Raw genomic sequence first — 12057 nt, 5'->3', positions numbered from 1 at the left:
CCCTCCTCCTCGTCACCCCAACTTTTACACCTTCCCAAAGGGAACAAAATAACTTTGTGTTTACGTGCCCCATAGAGGTGCATCTTTGTTGATGTGTTAACCAAAGGGGTGGAGGTGCTGAAAACCAAAAGTGAGGCACTTGCAATGGAGCACTTGGTAACCTTTGCCACTGTCTGCTGGTTACTTTTAGAGAGTTGAAAATGTCTCCAAATATCTTCCATTTTGCTCTCTCCATTTCCAACTTAACTGGTTATAAAGGAAGTAGCAGCAAAAAAAAAAAAGCAGATATGCTTCTCCCCTTTTTAAACCACCGTTTGCTCCTAGAATTTTGGAGAACGGTGGAAAAAAAAAGTTACTAGCACTTGATAATTTGTCGTTTAACGTGCACTGCACCTTTCGTTCACTCGGCATCGTGCAAGCAAAGCTTCGGCTCGAGCTTACATCGGAGCTCTTGTGATTGGGACCTTGTTACTGATGAAGTGAAACTGAGATAAAAGAGTGGGATACGTGAAAATAATGCGCTTTTCTGATTTGTCATTTGAATGTGTGATCGTTTGAATTCCTGCCTCCTTGTTGGCTCAAAGGCAGGAAACAAAATCACAAGGCCAAATTGTTTACACATGTTCTCTTTGTGGTGATAGCACGGACCAACTCTTGAGTCACCTGAGGCTGCGTTCTACTTTGTTACGATGTAGTGAAAGTGATAGTGTCCTGTGTTCCAGTTAAGGCAAACACTGGACGTTGTGATTTTGTTTATTTACTCTCTGCATTATATGAAGCTTGTTTGAATGCACGCTGAAATCTTTATTGGCATTTCTTCTCTCTCTCTCTCTCTCTCTCTCTCTCTCTCTCTCTCTCACACACACACACACACACACAATCAACCAATTTACACCAGAATTATTCACAACCAACACCAGCTAATAAACTCACACGCTCGCCCGTTTTAATATTCAGTACTTCCGCACCTGAAAATCGTAGCTCTGTTATGTTTACTCAGCTGTTTCAATTATGTCTACGTTTTATTGTCTGTTCATGTATATATGTAGCTCTTGTGTTTTCTCTAAGCTCCATGTTTATGACCAGTTACCTCGGTCATTACATCTGCCACCTTACGAACAAGACAAGTTCAAGTATGATATTGCGTGAGGAAATAATGTACCGTTCAGGCTTCTGTTGTTTTGAATATAGGGATAGCCTTAAAGTCACTCTTAAAAAATTAATTGTGCTTCTATGTCATTACATTGATGTTTCGGTAAGAAATATTTAGATTATCTCAACAAAAACTGATTTGCCATTGTATTATGTGAACGTATTATTGTTTAAGAAAAGACAAATCTATATATACGTAAAGAAAAGACATGTTGAAATTTAAATTCAAAACAAAAAAAGATGTTGATTTGGCTGTTTCTATTTTTTTTCATACATATATGAATATATATACTGTTTATGGATTTTGTTTTCATGTTCTGCTGAAGGAATTTTTTGTGTTTTTTCTAACTATAGGAGGGAGCCCAGATATATTTTTCACTGCGAGCCAAGCTTGTTATGCTCCTTTCAGTGAGTGTGACCCGCACGCTCCCGCCTGGAGCTCCTTCACGTCACGCTCCACGTCTGCTTAGCGGTCGAAAACAGTTGATTAAAGCCTTTATCTTATTTCCAATTCTCCTCTGCTGGTGTGTCACGCAGGCCCACTTGCAATTAGTTTGATTGACGTCTCGCTGGGTGTGTGTGTGCGCGCGCTCGGGTGAGTTTCTGAACGTGAAGGAGCCCCCCAGGCGAAGTGCGCGGGGCTGCCACTGAGGCGCGGGGCTCTGCCCTAAAGACATTAGTCTCGCTCCTTCTAAGGAGTTACACACCCATGTCACACGGCCTGTGGCGTTTCCCTGTCAGGGTGTGCAGGTTCAAGGATGTTTTTGTGGGTCCAGACCTCAGTGGCCGGATGTGGCAGACTTTTTTTTTTTTTTTTTTTTGCTTTGTTTTGTTCTTTTTAACTCCATGCACTTCCCAATGCCCTTCTCCATCATTGTGGTGCTTCACGTTTGTGTCTGGACCGTCTCCTCCATTGGTGTGTGGAAAAGTCTGGCGGCCAATCAGATCCTGTCAGGACTCTGTCCATGAATAAGTTCCTACAGTGGTTCAGATCATTCAGAGGTGCTGGAAAGACTGGATATTTCAAGTGGCAGCATCTCCAGGCAGCTAGTTGTAAAAGAAGCTCTCTCCAGATGCTCATTCTAGGTCACTGTTGCGTCCATCAAATGGCTGATAGTAAGATTGGGCCAAAATAAGCTTAATCTCCCTCCCTCATTTAGGGTTAATCCAAATTACCTCAAAAGGATATTTGCTGCCATTTTTCTCAAACCTGTCCATCTCCTCGTAGATCACTGAGGAACTCTGGGATTTGTTCATGGACCGTGACCTGGCCTGTGTCCTTGTACTGAGAACATCTTGGTCCCATTCACTTCAAATGGCATAAAGATGGCCTTAGCATGAGGGTGCTCTCAGAGACACTCAGCCCACGTCTGTCTGTGCATACTGTACAAACTGGTGCTGTGGCCTCGGCATGGGGAGAAATGGAGGTGCTATATTCCCCATGCAGTGCTGTTTCTCCCATGTGTCCTCTGATCATACTAACTCCATTTTGTACACTATGTTATGCTGTAGAACATGAAAATAAAAACACCCTGCCTCAAGTCTACCGAGTGTCCCGGCACAAGTTAGTAAGGGGGGGTCGCCCCAAAGACCTCTGTTCTTTCTCCTGCTTCCTCATCAGTTTTGTTTTATTTTAGTGATTTGTTCTGTTGCCTCTTTTCTTGGGCTCAGCTCCGTGGATAAGAACAAAACAGATGAATTGAGTAGAACATGGTTCATTTTGTATTACAAGCAAATTATTGAGTGCGAGCATGTGAGTACTATCAGTATGTCCTAAACAACAGATACATTCAGCACTCAAGCAGCTCTTAATAATCTTGACTCAAGGTCCATTTATTTGCTTGTCCTGGAGCTTTTGACCATATCACACAGGTCTCATCAGTAGTTTGAGTTTATTACTTGTCATTGATATGTATACAATGATTCTGTCATTTCATAACAACTGAGAAAATTGAATCTGCTTATTAGCAAAATATACCTAAAGTGCCAAAAGTTAACGTTCATTATACACAGTAATGTATATTATAATATTGGATAATTATTGATGCACATTGTTGCAACATTGTTGTAGCTTCCTGCCAGGTATCTTAATCTATAACAACACATTGTAATTTCTTATTTGATCATATTTTCAGATAATATTCAGATAATAATCTAAAGCTGTAAAGTACATAGTAATTAAAACTCAAGCGTAGTGGAGTAGAAGTATAAATGGAAATATTCAAAATTGTACTTAAGCACCTAGTTATTTTCCATCACTACTGAAGACCATGTGATATAGTCTAAAGCTTCAGAGGGAGTGAGTCAATGGACCCTGAGTTGAAATTCCAATTAAAATCCATGTTGTTTTGAACTTTGCATATTATACATTAAACAAGACAAGCTAATTTGTAATAGTAACATACAGTCATCCATTGTCATATTTCTGCTCAAACGTCTGGGTAAAATGAACATTTCTTTTGTTTTCGCAGAGATACCTCAGAGTCCCGGAGGGTGTGAAACTTTAAACCAGTAGATGAACACGTTGTACAAATGTTAGGGATTTTGGATAATTCACTTCCTTTTAGGCGAAACTGGCAGACAAAGAGGGATCATGACACTCATCATTTTCACTCCCAAACTGACAACCTAATGATGCCAAACCTGCCATATGGCATCAGTCCCTCCTGATCTGATCATCTAACTTATTCACATTAGAGCAGAACCGAGCTCTGAGCCCTGAAACCTGCGGGGAGCGAGCAGCTGAACACGAGCTCAGAAATGGGCTGCCATTATAAACATGTTCGCGCAGCAGAATTAAAACTGTGGCATCAAAGAGCCACAATAGGCGGTCTTGTTTCTCTAGTGAGGGTGATATGAATACTTATGAGGACCTTTTTTTTTTTTTTCAAATGGAGCAGCATCGGCTGGTCTGGCTTTTGTTCTCTGGTGTATTTACCCCCTCTGCTGCTGCCTATTAAAGGGCTGAGCGCTCAGCCATGATTTATAAGCTGAATAAAACAAGGTAGCATTATTCTGCTTACGGATGGCATAAAAATCAACTCTTGTGAGTTATGAGGGACCCTCGATGTATATGTCCTAACACACACACACACACGTACACGCACACATGTCCCCATATTATGTCTGTGCACGGTTGTCCAGCGTAGCTACTGAGCAGTGATGGCTTTAACAGCAGTTCATGTGTTGACAGTTTTATAAGAATTCCTGCTTTATGTACCTGATCCTTACAGAGATCAATATTTCATACATGACAAGACTTGTTTGTGACAAGAGGCTGACACTTATTATACCTTATATCATCCAAGTAGAGGTCAATATATGCTACAATATATACAGATTAAGCTGCAGTACAGTATATCTAAGCTACAGTATCGGTGTATCAGTATATTGATGTGATATCCCTGACTTTAATGCTCTTGAAATTTCTACTTATTTCCATTTTTATTTGCACCTGTCAGCTCCAGAAGTTGAAGTTAAACTGAGGGGTTGTGCCTTTAGTCAGGAGCCCCCCCACCCCACCGCCTTCTCCCAGCTCTGTGCTTGCAGGCCACCCACTTCTAGTAAAACACATGAGCAGACGCCCGCAGGGTTGTTATCTGCCATGCTGACCTGCACCGCCCTTCCTACAGCAGGCAGACAGCAGGTGGCGCTCTGGTGGAGTCATGTGGAAACAGACTGGAAGTGTAATTAGGCTTATTTCAAATCGTGCTTAAAAGTACAGAAAATCGACCGAATGCGCCTGAGTAGTCATGGCGTCACCTTGCATGACCCCGAGTATAGATCGAGTAGCAGTGTGTGTGTGGAGTGTCCAGATACCCGCCAACCGTAGGGCTTGTTTCCGTGGCAACCGTGCTGACGGGCAGGTTTATGCATCTCTGCTCCTATTCGCTTGCCAATGCTGGGGTGGATGGGTGGAGGTGGAGGTGGGGGGGGTGTTATTGTCAATAAAAAGAGGAGGGGCCCTCCCTCCCTCCATCCTTCCTTTATTCATTCATTCAGGAATGTGAAGGAGGAGGAGGGTTGAACAGAGGGCAAAATGGCTTTCTGCAAACACTCTGGGGCTGTTTTGTTTGATCCCACCACCACCTCAAATGAAAATGATTAGAAAAAGACGTTAAGTCCTAGGTCTGTGTTTTTCCCAGGAGACGCTTCGCCCTCACCACGGTTATCTCTGGAGGAATATAGGAGTCCTGAATGTGCCTTGATGAGCGTAGAGTTTCTAGAGTTGGACCTCAGCAGTCGCCAGCATTATGTGTAGAAACTTTGTGGTGGAGGTGTGCATTGCTGTGATGTGCAGGGCCACAGCAATGGTGAAGGAATGTCTCTGGTGCTGGCTAGTCTGAGTTCTGCTTACTTTACTTATATTTCAAAGATTTGTGATACAAAGAAATGTCCTGTCAGTTGCGTTCAGGGGCCCCTTTGGCCCCTTTTCTTGGTTCTAGAGAGACGTTGCAAAGTCTTAAGAGTGACTTTTCTACTTTCTGCTGTAAACTATTTTTTGATCCAAACTTATGATGATACTGTGTTTCAATGTGTTGTTTTTTTGTTTTTGTTTTTGTTTTTATTTTGGTCTGTTCTTTTCCTTCTCTTTGTTTTCCCAAACATGACTCCTCTTTCCCTTTTGTACAAGGGCTTGTAGATAAATGTGCGTCGATGTGAAGAATTGCTGTTGTGGTGCAATCTAGAAATGTTTGGGAAATCAAGGAAGCCTCATTCAGCAAACAGCGTGTGAAACAGGCAGCGAGATGATCCATTTTTAGCGCCGAGCTGTTAAGTGATTTCCAGCCTGCAAAGGCATCACTTGCTTTCTGTGTGAAGGTGGGTGAATAAAAATGTGTTTTAACAGGCAGATAGAAGAAGAAAAAAAAAACACTCTCATCAGCCTGAATTCTATCATTGGATCTGAATACTAATTGACTCAACATTAACAGAAGAGTTCAGTTCATTATTTCAGGGTATTTTGTGCCACAGCTCCCTCAGTTTTAACTTGAATATGCAACACAGAGAGCGGTGACCCACCCTCTCTTTAAACTGGATCATCTCATTGGCTGTTTTATCTGATTACAATCATGTAGACCTCAAGAACTCAATGACTGTCGCACTGGATTTTTACACTTTTTTCAAACAGTATATATACTATATGCTCTGGTCTAACTGTATTTTTAATACTGCATGTGCATGCAAATAAGGAAATTATGGAATACATGACTTTATATAAATGTGCTCTATTTGTGCTGTGTCGTCCGTGACGGGTTGAGAGCAGCCGGGGTTGCCACTTTTGTTTTTTTTTTCTTCACTCCAATTGAACTCTGAATTGTGGTTTTTGAAACTTGAGATTGGTATAAGAAAAGAAATTTGTGTTTTCAAATCTATACAAGTATTTTTACAGTACCTGTGATTCCCTGCCGGCACAGAACAATTTGTCACAGTCTGAGTGAAGCTCCCTCCGTCCTTTTGTTGTCGACGTTGTGTGTGTATTAACTGTTAGCTGGTCCTGGGAGAGTCTGGGCGGGATGCAGGTGGAAGACAGATCCATCTAAGAGAGGGAGGCTGTAACACTAAAGCCTGTATCTCAGTGTGATTGTTTGCAGCAATGGGAATTGTGCCAGCTGGAGTTATGAAGAAGTCTTAAGTGTGAAGTCTCGGTCGTTCCTCCTCCACCTGCATCTCTGATCCTCTGATAGCTCGACTGGAAACACACCGAGAGCTTTAAATGGATGTTTTCCATCTGTGTGTGATCAGCGGAGGCCTGATTCATGTGGTTCTTATCAAATATTAAGAGACTTCTACCACATACAGCGCCATACTTTGACTGTATTATTGCCTCTCCCCCTCAAGTGGCTCAAGAGGTAACCACAAGCAACACTAAAGCAACACTCTTGCATTTTAAATAGCTTCTGTATATGTACGCAAAGACTCCCCTAGCCATTGGCTGCTCTCCACCCTGACGTGGCCGACACAGTATGTTGCGTTTTATATCCCTTTGAAGCCTCTAAATGTAAAATGTTTGATATGTGTTTCCGGACTGTAAACTAAATCGTAGATGCAACACACTGTCCTTCTTCTCCAGATCTGTTTGTGGACAGCGTATTTCATTGACACAGTTGCGTTGTGATATGATGACACTACCTTGATTGACCTAAAAAGGGGGATTACTTATTTTCCGTGCTGAGGTGAAACCATGCTCAGGATGTTGAGTCTCTGGGTTCAGAAACTTCAAGAGATACTGCAGCATTTCATGAAACACACTTTCTCTTACCTTCTTGGGGAGAATGAGATGAGAAGATTGATACCACACTTGGTGGGTGTGGATAAATACAAGGCTACAGCATGTAGCCAGTTAGCGTAGCTTAGCATAAAGAAGGTGGAGGGTGAACAGTCAGTGTGGGCAGACGTATTAAAGCTGCTGACAGACACATATGAGATCATTCTAAATCCGTAAATTCGTGAATCTCACCTCTATCCCTTGACATTTGGGATGAAAACCAGATGTTGGCCGGTGCCAGCTGAGGCTTTACGACTTACATAGGCCAAACTGTGATTCCCCTAAAAATTTGTCTCCTCCAATCAGCATAATTTACATCACAGTTCTGATCCAGAAACAACAACCCCCACAGGAAAGAGTGTTTCACTTTGCTGAAGGTTGAATTATTTACTACACCAGAGCGCGCTGATATCTCAAACACTGTCAGCTCTAATAGGAATACTTGTCTCCCAAAGCCTCTCCTTGTTTCATATTTATGCAGGGAAAATTAAGTCTGGAGGCCTGTTTTTTCAAACTACGGGATGAGCTCCAGTGCAAGTCCCACAGGCCTGCTTCCTCTGAGTCGTTGTGAGTAACCGTATGTTTTCATGGCTGCAGGATGAATGAGATAACGTTTATCATTCTGTGGCTAGAAGGGTTGAAGATGGGATACGGTCGATGGAGGGGAAATTAGGTCAGACAGTTTTGGGAGGTGCAAGCTGTTTTTAAGCTGTTGAGGCTCTCTCCCCTTTTCAATCCACCTTAAGCATCAAGCAACTGCAACATTTATATCTGTCTGCATCATTTATCAAGTGGAATTTACCAGGAAAGCATTTAAATATGCAACCATCTCAGCTGCAAACACTTGTCGCCTGTGTTCTATCTTTCATAGATACCTTTTGGGCAGGGACTCCGTAGATATTACGCAACCTAGACCCATACACACACACGCTCACAGTATGAGTGAAAGAGGTGTGAAAGCCAACTACATTAGATCATGTCATCGGGGCGATATGCTCCCATGCGGCTCAACATATGGTCCCCGTAGCTTCGGGTCTCATCCTGTGATGATGTGAAGAGCTCGCTGGTGGAGGGCGCTCACATCTCGCCAGGGCTGCTGGTCCAAAAATGCACCACTCCGCCAAGGAGTTGTTAGCATCAAGTGTATGTGTGTGTGTGTGTGTGTGTGTGTGTGTGTGTAAGATGATGGAGTGTGTGTTTCCACTGACCGCCCGAGGTATGCCCCATCTGCTCAATGTAGCATTTACACCTCCTCCTGTTTGTCTGTATGTTTGTGTGAGTAAAGTGTGAGCACAAAGGCTCACTGTGAGATTGTGTGTGTGTGTGTGTGTGCACCTCTGCTCCCTACATAGCCTGATCATTCCCACAGCCATTAACTGCACACGTTACAATGTGCAAGCTGTCATACCTCATGCATTATCAACTGGTACATTGACATAGCATAATAAACCCCCCCACCCCTGCTGCTGCTTATAAACGCAGGCGTCTGCAGAGCATCACCCTCCATCAGATAACCAAAATGGCATCTAAGTGAAGGGATTTCACGATGCTTACGATGCTTAACGTGAGGTCCCGTTACTGCTGGTTTGAGCTCACTGACATTTTTACATGATGCAGTGACTGTGGTGGTGCTTTTCCAGGCCTTGGACACTTGCTGTGCACTTGTCTGGTGTTTGAGCAGCAGGTTGAGGTGCAGAGGAGTCGAGGCCATCAGCTCACAAAAGACGTTTGCCGTCTTAGTGGAGCACGGGGGAGCTGTTTATGTGTATGTGCGCATCGTCTTAAGTCGCTGAATAATTGATGTACAGCACATGTACGCACGGCTCCATCTGTGACCTCAGTTGATAGGAATCGTTGGTGTCCATGAAATCGGCAGCTTCCCTTCACTGTGAAGGCACAGGGGGGAGGGGGGAGTAAGAGGCTCATATGGATCAGTTTTATACAAGCAATATAGCTTCTGAAAACTCAAAGAGTGATATTTTGCTGCAACAGCAGGGACTTTAGCTTTGAGAAGGCCAACAGTTAGAAAGCAAATCGATTCTGCCTGTTCACACCACAGCGGAAATGTCTCAAATGTCTCCATGCCAGTGGTCACGAGACCTGTCTTTACACCGGGGCCATAATCTCACTTGTTAAGAGAGGGGAGAGGATGAAACGAGAACTGATTATGGAGAAATACTCTTTTGCATGATTCTCGTTCTGTGTCGTTATTGTAGAGAAAGGCACAAATGATTCCCTGCCCCCTGCAAAGAGTTCAAACTTTAAATTAACAGTTAAACATTTTGGGAAATTCGCTATTTTGCTTTCTGACTGAGAGTTACATTATAAAATTGATACCTACTCAAGTCTGGGAGTTAAATATGAAGCTACAGCCAGCAGCTGGTTAGCTTAGCTTAGCTTAGCTTAGGGGGACACAGCTAGCCTGCCTCTGTTCACAGTTCAGAAATCTGCCTGCCAGTGCTGCCATACTGGACTTTTTTCAGTGTGTGTTGAGAAAATTGATACCACTCTTACAAGTGGTCAATAAATACAAAGTTACTGCTAGTAGCTGGTTAGCTTAGATTAGTAAGACTGAAAGTTACTGGTCTGGCCAAGAAAAAGGCTAACCACCGATAAATCCCCAACATGTTGTTTTTATACTTCAGTTTTTGTACAGATTAAACAAACAAGATATATTGTGTGAATTATTTTTAGAGGTGCTGACTGACACCTATTATTTACCAAAGGACAGAGCCAGGCTTTCCCCTTGTTTCCAGCCTTTATGCTAAGCTAAGCTAGCTGACTGCTGGTTGTAGTTTCATATTTCGAACTCATGACTCGTGACTCGTGTTTCCCAGTCTGTCAAACCGTTTCTTTAAGATGGACATCAAAGTGCGCACACATTTCACCGTATGCAGGGATGGCAAGTAATTTGGGACAATTTCTGAAGGTTTTTTTTGCCTTCTGAGCTCACACATACAAAGCCATGTTTGAACTGAATGTTCTCTTTCTGCACATTTAAAAGCAGGCCTGCTTCATCATAGTACAAACCTAAACAGTCGTCAGTGTCAAACACTGAGTTTATAAATGGAATTCTTTATTAATAACTCAACACACCACACAAAGCACTTGCAATATGTATCTGCTCTGTCACAAATGGTATACTCTATTGCACCAATGATGTTTTGTTATATTCTTTTCCACAGTATTATCAAAGGAATTCTATGAATATATGATGATTTTTCTACAAAAAGAAAAATCAATGCACACTGACTGTTAACTCCTGTACCAGTTTTTTTTTCTTATCTGATCTCTGTGTGTAGAAACTGCCATTGTTCTTGTTGTAAATGGTGTTTACTGACAAATTGCGTTCTGGTGCTGTTGTTGTTTGACTCGGTGTACAGTTTAGACCTTCTCCAGAGTGATCTGTGCGACTAGAAGACTCTGGAGGCATCTGGTTATAACTGAATAAAGATTTTTTGGCAGCTGTTTGTTAGCTGCTGTCATTGTGTCTTTCCTCATCTCTGCTGAGTTCAAAGAGCGACACTGCAATGGCATTGTGTGTCAAAACAAACGCTCCACAGTACAAAAGTAATTCATTTTATGATCGCGGTGAGTTACAGTCTCTGGTGGTGGAATGTAACTAAGTACATATACTCAAATACTGTACCTTAGGACAATACTGACTTACTTGTACTTTAGATTTTCTATTTCTTTATATTTCTTTACTACATTTCAGAGGCAAATATACTTTTTACTGCACTACAGTGACAAGACAGGAAGATTTTAGATAAAAACAATTAGCAGTTTATAAAATATTATTAATTGTTAGAGATTAAGGTAATTTAGATGTCATTCTTCTGCTGCTATCCTGGTAATACCTACCTTTCCACTGTCCCTCTTCAGTAATGCTTTCCAGAGTGGTAACAGTCTGGTCTTCATTAGAGATTACCTCATGTAGGATTCAGGTTCAGAGTAGACTTAAGTAGAGCATCGTCTCAGCCCAGTAAGGATGTAATTCATGGCTAAAACAAAAGTAGCTGTGCACAAATCTGGTTGAAAAGTAAGAATCTTCCCCTACAAGCTTTATGCAGTCTTCTTTTGCATCATGTTTTAAGGTAATTACATCCCAGTAAATCCTAAATCTTAAAATGTCCTCTATTGTTATCAACATTATTTGATTTGCATATTGCATATTGATTTGATAACACAACACAAACAGAAATTGCACATGTGAAATAATCCAAACTGTTAAAACATTGGCTGAAAATGCTGTGTTTATGTTAAACCCCCACTCTGTCAGAAACTTGACTTTTAACTGCAGAGGACTTTAAGCTCCTCTTGGAAGTTGGCTTCTAGAGAGATCTATTAAATATAATAGCCACCAGCTCTTAACTGTGAGTCAGTTCAGTGTTGATACTGAGAAAAATGAAGTCATCATTTTGTAGCTTATGTTCTTGGTCGCCCTCTTGTGTTCAAATCAGACACTGCAGTTGAGCGAGGTTTAGTGTTGTCCTTAACCACAAAAGAGTTTTACTACTCACATTTGTAACAAATGTGTGTTTCCCCACGTTAGACACATCCTTGCACCTGAGGAACTCCCCTTGCAGAAAAACAAGACTGTCATTTCCATTCACTCAAATGTACACTGAGTCAGG

This window comes from Lates calcarifer, linkage group LG3, assembly GCF_001640805.2.
Source record: "Lates calcarifer isolate ASB-BC8 linkage group LG3, TLL_Latcal_v3, whole genome shotgun sequence".
Taxonomy (NCBI): domain Eukaryota; kingdom Metazoa; phylum Chordata; class Actinopteri; family Centropomidae; genus Lates; species Lates calcarifer.
Note: the sequence above shows the minus strand (reverse complement) of the source record.